Here is an 11,943-nt window from a genome sequence, read left to right as displayed (position 1 = left end):
ACACCTGTATATCATTTATTCATTCAATAAACATTAAATGAGGAACAAGGACTTCTACTTCCAACCAAGATGGGGCAACAAATGCTCTATTTACCCTCCCTCCAAAACAACTAAAAGGACAAAATTAATGAAACAAAAAAGACATTGAACATCTAATAATAAAAGACTGTGATCTCAGAGAGATGGGAAACAATGGGGGCGAACCCCATGATTTCCCTAGATTACTGTTTGAGGAGAGTTTCAGGCAATGATGGTGCAGTGGTACGGGAAGGGGAAACCCAAGCGGAGTGGACTCCCTAAGTAGAGGCAGTGCAGCTGAGAGTCTGGAGAGGTCAAGGAGGCTAGAGTTCACAAGTCACAGCACCACAGAGAAGAGAACCACAGGGATGGAGAGCTCAGAGATCTGTAGAGGCTCATGCTTGGCTCTTTAGCTGAAAACCGAGTGGTACATGCATATCATAAAACTACATATCAGGACTGGGGAAGACCCACATGAAAGGGATGAAAGGAACAGTATCCGGGGCTCACAGAGAGCTTAGAATACTAGTTCCTGTTCCCATCAACCAGAGTAGAACACCTTGGACAATAGGTGAAATACTCAGAAGGATTTTGCATCATGATTGCATCAAAGTTAGCTCTAGACACACATCCTCAAAAGTTCAAACTACTTGAACAAAACCCAAGAACACTTATCAACACCCAACAAAGTAAAATTCACAATGTCTGGCTTCCAATAGAAAATTACCAGACAGCCCGGCTCATGGCTCAGTGGTTGAGCATTGACCCATGAACCAGGAGGTCACAGTTCAATTCTTGGTCAGGGCACATGTCCAGATTGCAGGCTCAATCCCCAGTGTGGGGAGTGCAGGAGAGAGCTGACCAAAGATTCTCTCTCACCATTGATGTTTCTATCTTTCTCTTCCTCTCCCTTCCTCTCTGAAATATATATTTTAAAAAATTACCAGACATGCAAAAAGTAGCAAAATATCATTGAAATGAGGAGAAAATCTAATCAACTGAAATAAACTAACCCAGAAATGGTATGGATGCTAAAATTAGTAGGAAAAAACATTAAAACAGTTATTACAACCATACTCTATGTACTCTAAAGTTAAGTCACACCATGGAAGATATTTTTAAAAGAAGACATTTTATTTTTGGAAATGAAAACTACAATATCTGAGAAAAAATATACTGACTGAGATTAACAGCAGACTAGACATTGCAGAAGAAAAGACTAGTAACACACAGCAACAGAAACTACCTAAAATGAAATAGATAAGAAAAAAACAGACTAAAAGTTAAATAAAGAGAGCATCAGTGAGCTATGAAACAACTTAAAAGCCCAATATATGTATTATTTGAGTCCCTATAGAAGAGAACTGGGGAATAGAAGAACTATTTGTAGAAATAATAGTAATTTCCCCCCCAAAATTTGATGAAAACTATAAGCCACAGATCCAAGAATATCAACAGACACACACACACACACACACACACACACACACACACACACACATCATGGGGAATTATCAAGTAATATCATAATTAAATCATTTAAAGACAATGACTAAGAGAAACATCTTAAAGGCATCCAGAGAAGAAAACAGGTTATAAACCACAGAATAAAGAGTCAGATGACAGCAGACTTTTTGTCAGAAAGTGCAAGCATTTAAAGAAAAAAAAGATCAACCTAGAATGCTATTACTTGCAAAAATACTTTCAAAATTAAAGATGAAATAAAGACTTTTCAGAATTAGATAATCCAAAAGGATTGTCACCAGCAGACCTGTACTCCAAAAAAAAAAAAAAAAGAAAAAAAAAAAGAAAAACAAAAACGTAAAATGAAGTTATTCATACAAGAGGAAAATGAGATGAGATGAAAATATAGTTATGTAAAAGGAGGAACACTGCAAATAGTACCTAAATAGGTACATCATAGGTAAATATAAAAAAAACCATTTTTCTTATTAATTAAATGTCATTAAAACATTATTGTTTAAAATTAAAATGAGAAACATGTGTATTGTGGGATTTACAACATAGGTAGAAATAAAATATAAGACAGAAATAACATAAAATCTGGGAAGGGAAAAATGGATGTATTGCTGTAATGTCTATCTACCAAGATGTATACTATTGCTTAAAGGTAGGCTGTGAGTTAAAGTGGATGATATGTTAACTATAATTTAAGGTAAACCCTGCTGCAACCACTAAAATCACACAATAAAGTGTTATATCTCATAAGCCAACAAAGGAGTAAAATGGTGTAAAGTGAGGGCCCAACTTTGTTCTTTTGCATGTGGATATTCAGTTTTCTCACGCCATTTGTTGCAAGTCTGTCCTCTAACTATTGAATGGTCCTGACACTGACAAAGAAGTAAAATGGAATCATAGTAATTACTCAACTAAAAGTAGGCATGGGGGAAGGAAAATGGAAACAAAGAACAAATAGTCAAATGTAAATTTAAAATCTACTAAGTCACATCAAATATTAGTCTAAGCTTTCTAATTCAAAGTCAGAGACAGTCAGATTGGATTAAAAGGAGAGAGAGAGAGAGAAGGATCTATTTGTATGCTGCCTGTAAGAAACTCCCTTTAAACACTAACATACAAATAGATTAAAAGCAAAAATAAACTACCTAAGCTAACACTAATAAAAAGAAACCTAAAGTGGTTATATTACTAACAGACAACATAGATGTTTGAACACTGAATATTACCAGAGGGCTGGGGGGGGGGGGGAGGGAGGAGGAAGAGTCAATTCATCAACAAGGTACAATAATCCTAAGTATATACAGCTACTAGAAGAGCTTTAGAATACAGCAAAAATGATATAACTGCAAGGAGAAATCTGCAACTGTAGCCAAAGATTTCAACATCCTTCTCTCAATACCAGTTATTTGCTAGAACAAATAGACAGTCGGCCAGTAAGAACATAGAGAATCTGAACAACACTGTCAAACAACTTGAGTTGACATATTAGAATACTCCATATACGGTGAAGGCCTGAGGTGGGGTGGGAACTAGGTGGAGGGGGGTATCTGTAATACTCTCAACAATAAAGATTTTAAAAAAAATAACAGCCCGGCTGGTGTGGCTCAGTGGTTGAGCATTGACCTATGAACCAGGAGGTCACAGTTTGGTTCCCAGAAAGGGCACATGCCTGGGTTGTGGGTTTTGGGCTCAATCCCCAGTGTGCGATGTGCAGGAGGCAGCCAATCAATGATTCTCATCATAGATGTTTCTATTTTTCTCTCCCTTCCTCTCTGAGATCAATGGAAATATGTTTTATTTTATTTTTATAAAATATATTTTATTGATTTTAGGGAGGAAGCTAGAGGGAGAGATAGAAACATCAATAATGAGAGAGAATCATTGATTGGCTGCCTCCTGCACGCCCCCTATTGGGGATTAAGCCCGCAACCCAGGCATGTGCCCTTGGCGGGAATCAAACCTGGGACCCTTCAGTCTGCAGGCTGATGCTCTATCCATTGAGCCAACCCAGCTAGGGCTGGAAATATATTTTTTAAAAAAGAACACTCCATACAATAACCGCAGAATACACATTCTTTTCAATCACATGCAGAATATTTAGCAAGGTAAACAACATTCTGAGTTATAAAATAAATCTCAATAAGTTAAAAAAGAATTCCATCATATACAATATGTTCTCATACCTCAATGGAATAACATTAGAAATTAACATCAGAAAGAGATCTGTGAAATCCCTAATGACTGGGAAACAAAATAGCACACTGCTAAATAACCCAAAGGTCAAAGGAGAAGTCATAGGGAAATTAGCATGTATGCATAAATGAAAATGAAAACTCGGCATACCCAAACGTGTAGAATGTAGCTAATACAGTGCTTAAAGGGACATTAATAGCACTCCAAATATCCATATTAGAAAAGGTCTCAAATCAACAATCTGAATTTCTACCTTAAGATACTAGGAAAAGCAAATGAAACCCAAAATAAAGAGAAGAAAGGAAATAATAATGATCAGAGTGAAAAATTAGTGAAACAGGAAAATAATGAAGAAAAATTTGAGAAGAGCAATAAAATTAGCCAGGAAAAAAAGCTAGAAAACACAAAGCAGTAATATCAGAAATGAATGAGGTGATACCACTACAAATTCTGTAGCTACTAAAGTGACAACAAGGAAATATCATGAACCAGTTTACACCAAAAAAATTTCATCAATTTAAGTAAAGTGGACAAATTCTTTGAAAGACACAAATTGCAAAAACTCACTCAAGAAGAAATAGATTACCTAAATAGTCTTATATCTACTTAAAATTTAAACTTTGTAGTTAAAACTTTTTCACGAAGAAAACTCCAGGTCCAACTGGCTTTATTTATTCAACCAAAAATTAAAGAAAGAAATAATACAAAGTTTACCAAACTCTTCCAGAAAATTAAATAAAAAGGAGGCATATTTCCCAATTACTTCTATAAGATCAACATGACTTTAGTACCAAAGACTAAGACATTGTAAAAAAAGAGAGAAAAAAAGGAAAACCATAGACGAACATCTTTAATGAACACAAATTTAAAGCAAACCCCCCCCCACATCTACCAATCATATATAAATATGACAATATTTTACAACCAAGTGGTATTATCCCAGAAATGCGATCAATGTAATTTATCATATTATAAAACTAAAAAGGAAATACCATATAATCATCTCAATAGATGCAGAGAAAGCTTTTGACAAAATACAATATTCATTCCTGATTTAAAAAACAAAGCAAAATAAAGCTTTATAGAAAACTAGTAATAGAAGGAAACTTCCTCAGCATGATGAAGGCTTCCACAAAAATTCTACAACATCATACCAATGATAAAATGCTGGATATTTTCCCTCTAATATCAGGAACAAGACAAATATGCCTACTCAGACCTCTTCTATCCAATACTGTTCTGGAGGTTCTAGCCAACGCAAAAGCATGGAAAGAAAGAAGTACAGCTGCCTTTATTCACATACAGCATTTCATCTACACAGAAAATTCTATAGCATCTACAAAACAGCACTACTGGATTTGATAAGTGCGTTTTACAAGCTTGTAGGATGCAGAAGCAATATACAAAAATCAATTGCATTTCTATGCAATAACAATGATAATTGGATTTTGGAATTTCAAATTATAACCATTTTCAATGGCATAAAAATGGGAAATACTTAGAGATAAATTCGACAAAAAGGTGCAAAACCAATATATACACTGAGAACTACAAAATACTGCTGAGAAAAATGAAGGAGTACCTAAATAAACTGAGTGATATATAATGTTTATGGATTGACAAACTCAGGGTTGTTAAGATGTCAGTTCTTCCCGAACTGTTGTATAGACTTAGTATAATAATCATCAAAAACCAGCAGGCTCTTTTTGTTTGGTAAAAACTGACCAGTTGAATCTAAATCTCATACAGAACTGCAAAGGACCTAGAGGCCAAAACAAACTTGAAAAAGACCCAAATTGGAAGATGTAGACAATCTGACTTCAAGACATTAAGCGGCAGCAGTCCAGAGAGTGTGGCACTGGCATGAAGATTGACACACAGATCAATGCAGCAGAACAGAGTCCAGACGTAAACCTACATGCATATGGTCAGTTTATTTTCCAAAAAGGGTGCAAGGGCAAGTTAGTGGAGCAAAGATAGTCTTTTCAATAAAATTTGCTGGCCATTCATATGTAAAAAAAAAAAGTACTTCAAATCATACCTCACATCATGTAAAAAAAATTAACTCCAAGTGAAATCATAAACGTAAATATAAAGCCCTGAACTATAAAACTTCTAGAAGAAAATATAGAAGAAATCTTTGTGGCCTTGGATTAAGCAATGATTTTATAGTCACCGAAAACACAATTCATAAAACATCCAATTTAAGAGCTTCCATCCAAAGACCCTGTCCAGAGAATGAAAGGACAAGCCACAGACTGCGAGCAAATATCTGCAAGACACATATTCAATAAACAATTTGCATCCAGAATATATGAAGGAGCCACAAAACTCAATAATAAGAAAACAACCCATTTTTTTTAAATGGGCCAAAGATTTGAACAGACACATCAGTAAATAAGATATGTACAGACCCAACATGTCTAGTAATTAGGGAAACGCAAACTAGAATCACAGTAAGGTACCACTACACACCTCTAAGAATGTCGTTGGTGAAGATGTGAAGGAACTGCAGCTCTCAGACTCTGCTGGCAGGAATGTAAAAATTGATTTAATTACTTTGGAAAGCCATTTTGATACTTTCTTTAGAAGGTAAGCACCCACCTGCCATAGGATCCAGCCATTACATTCCTAGATACTTAGCCAAGAGATATGAAAGTATTTGTCCATGCAAAGACTGTGCATGAATGCTCATAGATGCTGCATTTGAATACCTCCAAACCAGCAAATTGCCCATCGACAGAAGAATGGATAAACAAATTGGCATATATCCATATCATAGACTATTCTTCAGCACTTCAAAGGAATAAACTATACAGAACACGGATGAATTTCAAAATAATGATGCGGATAGGAAGAACTCAGGCCAAAAATTGCACACAAAGTGTATGATTCAATTCATATAAAATTCTAGTCCATGCCACTTATTCTATAGTAATAGAGAGTAGATCCGTGCCTGCTTGGGGTTGGGGAAGATTCAGGGAAGGTGAGAGGAAAAGGTTACAAAGTCAGGAGGAAACTTTGGGAATGACGGATGTTTATTATCTTGAATGTGGTGACGGTTCCGCAGTTGTATACGTACTTACGTCAAAACTTATCAAATCATCCACTTTAAATATGTGAGTTGGTAAGACTGTTTCCCCAAAAAATGTTTGATGAGGAGCAAGATGTTTACATAATTCAAAATACTTCCTGCAAACTATTTATAAATTAAAAGGGAAAAGGAGTGACTTTACGTTAGGGAAGCCTGGCAGACACCACCTTGATGGAGCGGTCAGAGTGGACATCAGGAGGGAGGTGCTGGAAGCCATAGCCCATGAAACCGCGGGCACTTCTCAAAGGAACCGGCTTCCCACGTTGTTAAGTATCAAGATGATGACAGTCAAGGACTGGGGAGCTGTACCTGCTGAGGGAGACTTCAGAGACTGACAGTGAAAGCAGTGCTTGATTCTGCAAGGAACCCCTTTGCTTAAAACACACCGTTACAATAGTCATGGCGCTCACAGGGACAGCAGTGCTCATGTCCCGTCTTCAGTGATTGTGCTGAGAATTGCCCAGCTTGTAGGGGATATTTACTCGTATGTCTAGTTGATGTGACAGGTATTTAGGTATGTTTCCAGGTTGGGTTTGCAATTTGCTCTCAATTGGTTAAGAGAAAAAGTTATTTTTCTGTACTTCCAAATTTTCTGTTAGTTGGTGATTGTTAAAAAAAAATTATTCTATTTACACATCTGTTTATGTGTTTGAGAATTCCGTGGCATAGATTCCTAGAAGTAGACTAGCTGTGTCAAAAGATATGAACATTTATAAAGGTGATAAATTTACCAGAATGCTTTTCAAAGAGATTGTGCCAATTTATACCCTTGTCAGCAGTCTATGAAAGCAACTATTTCCTCTTGCTCGTTTTGGGCTCTATTATGCACTTTTCTTTTTGCCAACCTGCTATCTCATTTTAATTTGTATCTCTTCAGTCAATAGTGATGTTGAAAATTTGTTATGGGCTTATAAGCAACTACATTTCTTTTATTTGTGAAATACATCTTTTAAATTTATTTTTACTTATTGATGAGAGAGAGAGAGAGAGAGAGAGAGAGAGAGAGAGAGAGAGAGAGAGGAAGAGAGAGAGAGGGGTGTGCCAATTTGTTGTTCCACTTGCTGATGCATTCACTGGTTGCTACTTGTATGTGCCCTGACCGGGGATTGAACCACAATCTTGGAACATCAGGATGACTATCTAACCCACTGAGCTACCCAGCCAGGGCTCTGTGAACTACATGTTTATATTCCTTGTCCAATTTTAAAGATATTCGTATTTTCCTTTTTAGTTATAAGAATTTTTTGTATATTAAGAAAATAGTTTTTTTTGTTTGTTTTGGGTCTGTAGTCTGGATTGTAAAACACTTATTTTCCTAGCTGACTACCTTTTAACTTAGTGCTATTTTTATTCTGTGCAGCTATTTTAAGCTTTATGTAGCCAATTTTCCTTTTTAGTTTCTGAGTTTTGTGTCTTGCTTAGAAATATTTTCTCCAATTCAAAATATGTGTGTGTGTACACTTGTATTTTTTTTCTTGTTTTGTTTATTTACATTTGAATTGTTTATCCATCTGAAATTTAATTCATGTAAGGAATTAGATAGACATCCAGCTATAACTTATGTTCTTCCAAATGGTTAGCTAATTAACCCAACACTGATTACTGCAGTGTATAATTTTATTTTTTTTCTCTAGTTGGAAATATTATTTTGCTCTATGCAGGCACACCTTGGGATATTGTGGGTTTGTCTCCGGACAACTGCAATAAAGCAAGTGTCACATGAAGTGAGCCACACAAATTTTTTGGTTTCCCACTGAATATAAAAGTTATGTTAACACTACACTGTAGTCTATGAAGTGGGCAATAGCACTGTGTCTAAAAAAAACAATGTATACATCTTAATTTAAAAACACTTTATTTCTAAAACTAGAGGCCGGGTGCACGGGTGGGGTCTGGCTGGCCCGCCCCATCTGGGGGCGGGAGGCCAATCGAGGGCGGGGCCAGCCATGGGGAGGGACCGAGGGCAGTTGGTCGGCCAGCCCTGCCCCCTGGTCGAACTCCAGTCGAGGGGACAATTTGCATATTAGCCTTTTATTATATAGGATACGTTAACCATCATCTGAGCCATCAGTGAGTGTAATCTTTTAGTTGGTGGTGGGTCTTGCTTTGATGTTGATGGCTGCTGACTGATCAGGCTGAAGGTGGGGTGGCTGTGGCAATTTCTTAAAATAAGACAACAGCCCTAACTGGTTTGGCTCAGTGGATAGAGCGTCAGCCTGCGGGCTGAAAGGTCCCAGGTTCGATTCCGGTCAAGGGCATGTACCTTGGTTGCGGGCACATCCCCAGTAGAAGGTGTGCAGGAGGCAGCTGATCGATGTTTCTCTCCCATCGATGTTTCTAACTCTCTATCCCTCACCCTTCCTCTCTGTAAAAAAATCAATTAAAAAAATATATATATTTTAAAAAAAAGACAGCAGTAAAGTTTGCCACATTGACTGACTCTTTCTTTCACAAACCAGTTGTCTGTAGCATGTGATGCTGTTTGATAGCATGGTACCCGTGGTAGAACTTCTTTCACAATTGAAGTCAATCCAGCCCTGGCTGGGTATGTCAGTGGTCAGAGCATCATCCCAATACGCCAAGGTTACATGTTCACTCCCTGGACAGGGCACATGCAAGAATCAACCAATAAATGCATCAAGAACTGGAACAACAAGTCTCTCTCTCTCTCTCTCTCTCTCTCTCTCTCTCTCTCTCTCAAAATCAATAAATTTAAACACAACTGGAGTCAATCTTCTAAGCTGCTTTGCCCACTGAGTTTGGGGAATATTCTGAACCCTCTGCTGCCATCTCAGAGGCCTTCACAGCATCTTCCCCACAGTAAGTTCCATCTCAAGAACCCACTGTCTTTGCTCGTCCACAGGAAGCAGCGCCTCACCCTCAGAGTCCCTTCAGGAGATGCAGACCCCAGGCATGTCCTCAGGCTCCACTTCCAACCCTGGCCCCCCTGCTGTCTCCACCTCCTCTGCAGCCACTCCTCCACTGAGGCCAGCCGGGCCCTGAGGGTCCGCCGTGAGCTGGGGTCAGCTCTTCCCCTCCTGTTAAGGTGGATGTTTTGACTTCTCTCCATGAATGACAAGTTCTTAATGGCATCTAGAAGGGTGACTCCTTTCCAGAAGGTTTTCTTTTTTGTTGTTTTTTAATCTTCATTGTCGAGAGTATTACAGATGTCCCCCATTTTTCCTCCATTGCCCACCTCTACCGGGTTCCCACCCCACCCTAGGCCTTTCTCACTCTATTGTCTGTGTCCACGGATTATGCACAAATGCATATAAGTTCTTTGGTTAACCTCTGCGCCACCCCCCCCCCTTCCCTCTGTTCCATGCTTCCATACCTCTGGGCCTATCTTGTTCATCCGTTCATTTTGTTCACTATATTCCACACATAAGTGAAATGATGTGATACTTTTAAATTTACTTTGCCCAGATCCATCAGAGCAATCACTGTCGATGGAAACTATAGCTTTACAAAATGTATTCCTTAAATAATAAGACTTGGAAGTTGGAATGATTCTTGGGTCCATGGGCTGCATGATGGCTGCTGTGTTCGCAGGCGGGGAAACAATGCTCATCTCTGTGCATCTCCACCGAGCTCTTAGGTGAGCAGGTGCCTTGCCAGTGACAGTCACCTTTTGAAAGGGATTTTTTTTTTTCTTTCTGAGCAGTAAGTCTCAACACTGGGCTTAAACTACCCAGTAGACCGCACTGTGAACAGATGTGCGGTCCTTCAGGCTTTGTTGTCCATTTATAGAGCACAGGCAGAGTAGATCGAGCATAATCCTCCGGGCCCAGGGATGGTAACGGAGCACCGGCTTCAACTTAAAGTCACAGCTGCGTTAGCCCCTAATGCGAAGCCAGGCATTGGCGTCTCCTCTTGGCTCTGAAAGTCCTGGGTGAGGCTGTCTCATCTCCATCGGTGTCGCCACCTTCATTAACTGCCTTGGCTAGATCTTCTGAATAACTTGCCGCAGCTTCTGCATCAGCTGGCTGCTTCACCTTTCCTTTCATGTTATGGCTTCTCTCCTTAAACTCAGGAGCCAGCTCTGCCAGCTTCAGGCTGTTCTCCTGCAGCTTCTCACCGCTCAGCCGCCATAGGCCTGAGGGGGTAAGGCCTTGCCCTGGCTTAGGTTTTGGCTTACGGGAGTGCTGTGGCTGGTGTATGCTACTCAGACCCCTACAACTTTCTCCACATCAGCAACAAGGCTGTTTCTCTGTCTTGTTCAGTGTTCACTGGAGTAACCATTTTACTTTCCTCCCAGAACTTTTCCTTTCATTCACAACATGGCTGTTTGGGACACGGGGCCTGGCTTTCAGCCTGTCTTGGTTCTGACATATCTTCCTCACTAAGCTTAACCATTTCGAGCTTTCCATGCAAAGAGAGAGACATTAGAGGCCATTGTGGGGTTATTAATTGGCCTACTTTCAATATTCTTGTGTCCCAGGGAATAGGGGCGCCATAGAGAGGGAGAGAAAGGGGGAAAGGCCAGTTCATGGAACAGCCAGAACACACAACATTCATTAAGTTTGTGGACCCCCTAAAACAATTACAAAAGTAAAAATAACCGAGCCCTGGCCAGTGTGCTCAGTGGTTAGTGCAGCGGCTGGCACACTGAAGGGTCACAAGTTTGCTCTCAGTCCCCTGGTTGGGGTGTGTGCAGGAGGCAATGGGATGTTTGTATATAGCATGAGATAGTTGATGTGTCTCTCTCACTTCGATGTTTATCTCTCTCTGTCCCTCCTTCCCTTCCACTCTCTCTGAAAAGCAATGGAAAAAATATGCTCAGGTGAAGAGTAACAAAACAAATAAACAAATAAAAACTGAACACCGGTCACCATCCTATATAACAAAAGGCTAATATGCAAATTGTCCCCTCGACCAGGAGTTCAACTGGGAGTTCAGCCAGGAGCTTGACCAGGGGACGGGGCCGGCCAGCCAGCCGGCCAGCCACCCATGGCCCCCTCCCCCAGCATGCTGCAGCCCCTTCCCCAGGCTGGTCCTACCCCTGATCAGCCCACCCAGCCTGATCAGGGGCAGGGCTGGCCCGCCAACCACCTGTGGGCCCTCCCCCTGGCTGGCATGGCCTGATTGGCTCAATGGGGGCAGGCCAGCCAGACCCCACCCATGCACGAATTCATGCATTGGGCCTCTAGTAACAAATC

The sequence above is a fragment of the Myotis daubentonii genome, chromosome 4, assembly GCF_963259705.1.
Source record: "Myotis daubentonii chromosome 4, mMyoDau2.1, whole genome shotgun sequence".
In the NCBI taxonomy this organism is placed as follows: Eukaryota; Metazoa; Chordata; class Mammalia; order Chiroptera; family Vespertilionidae; genus Myotis; species Myotis daubentonii.
Note: the sequence above shows the minus strand (reverse complement) of the source record.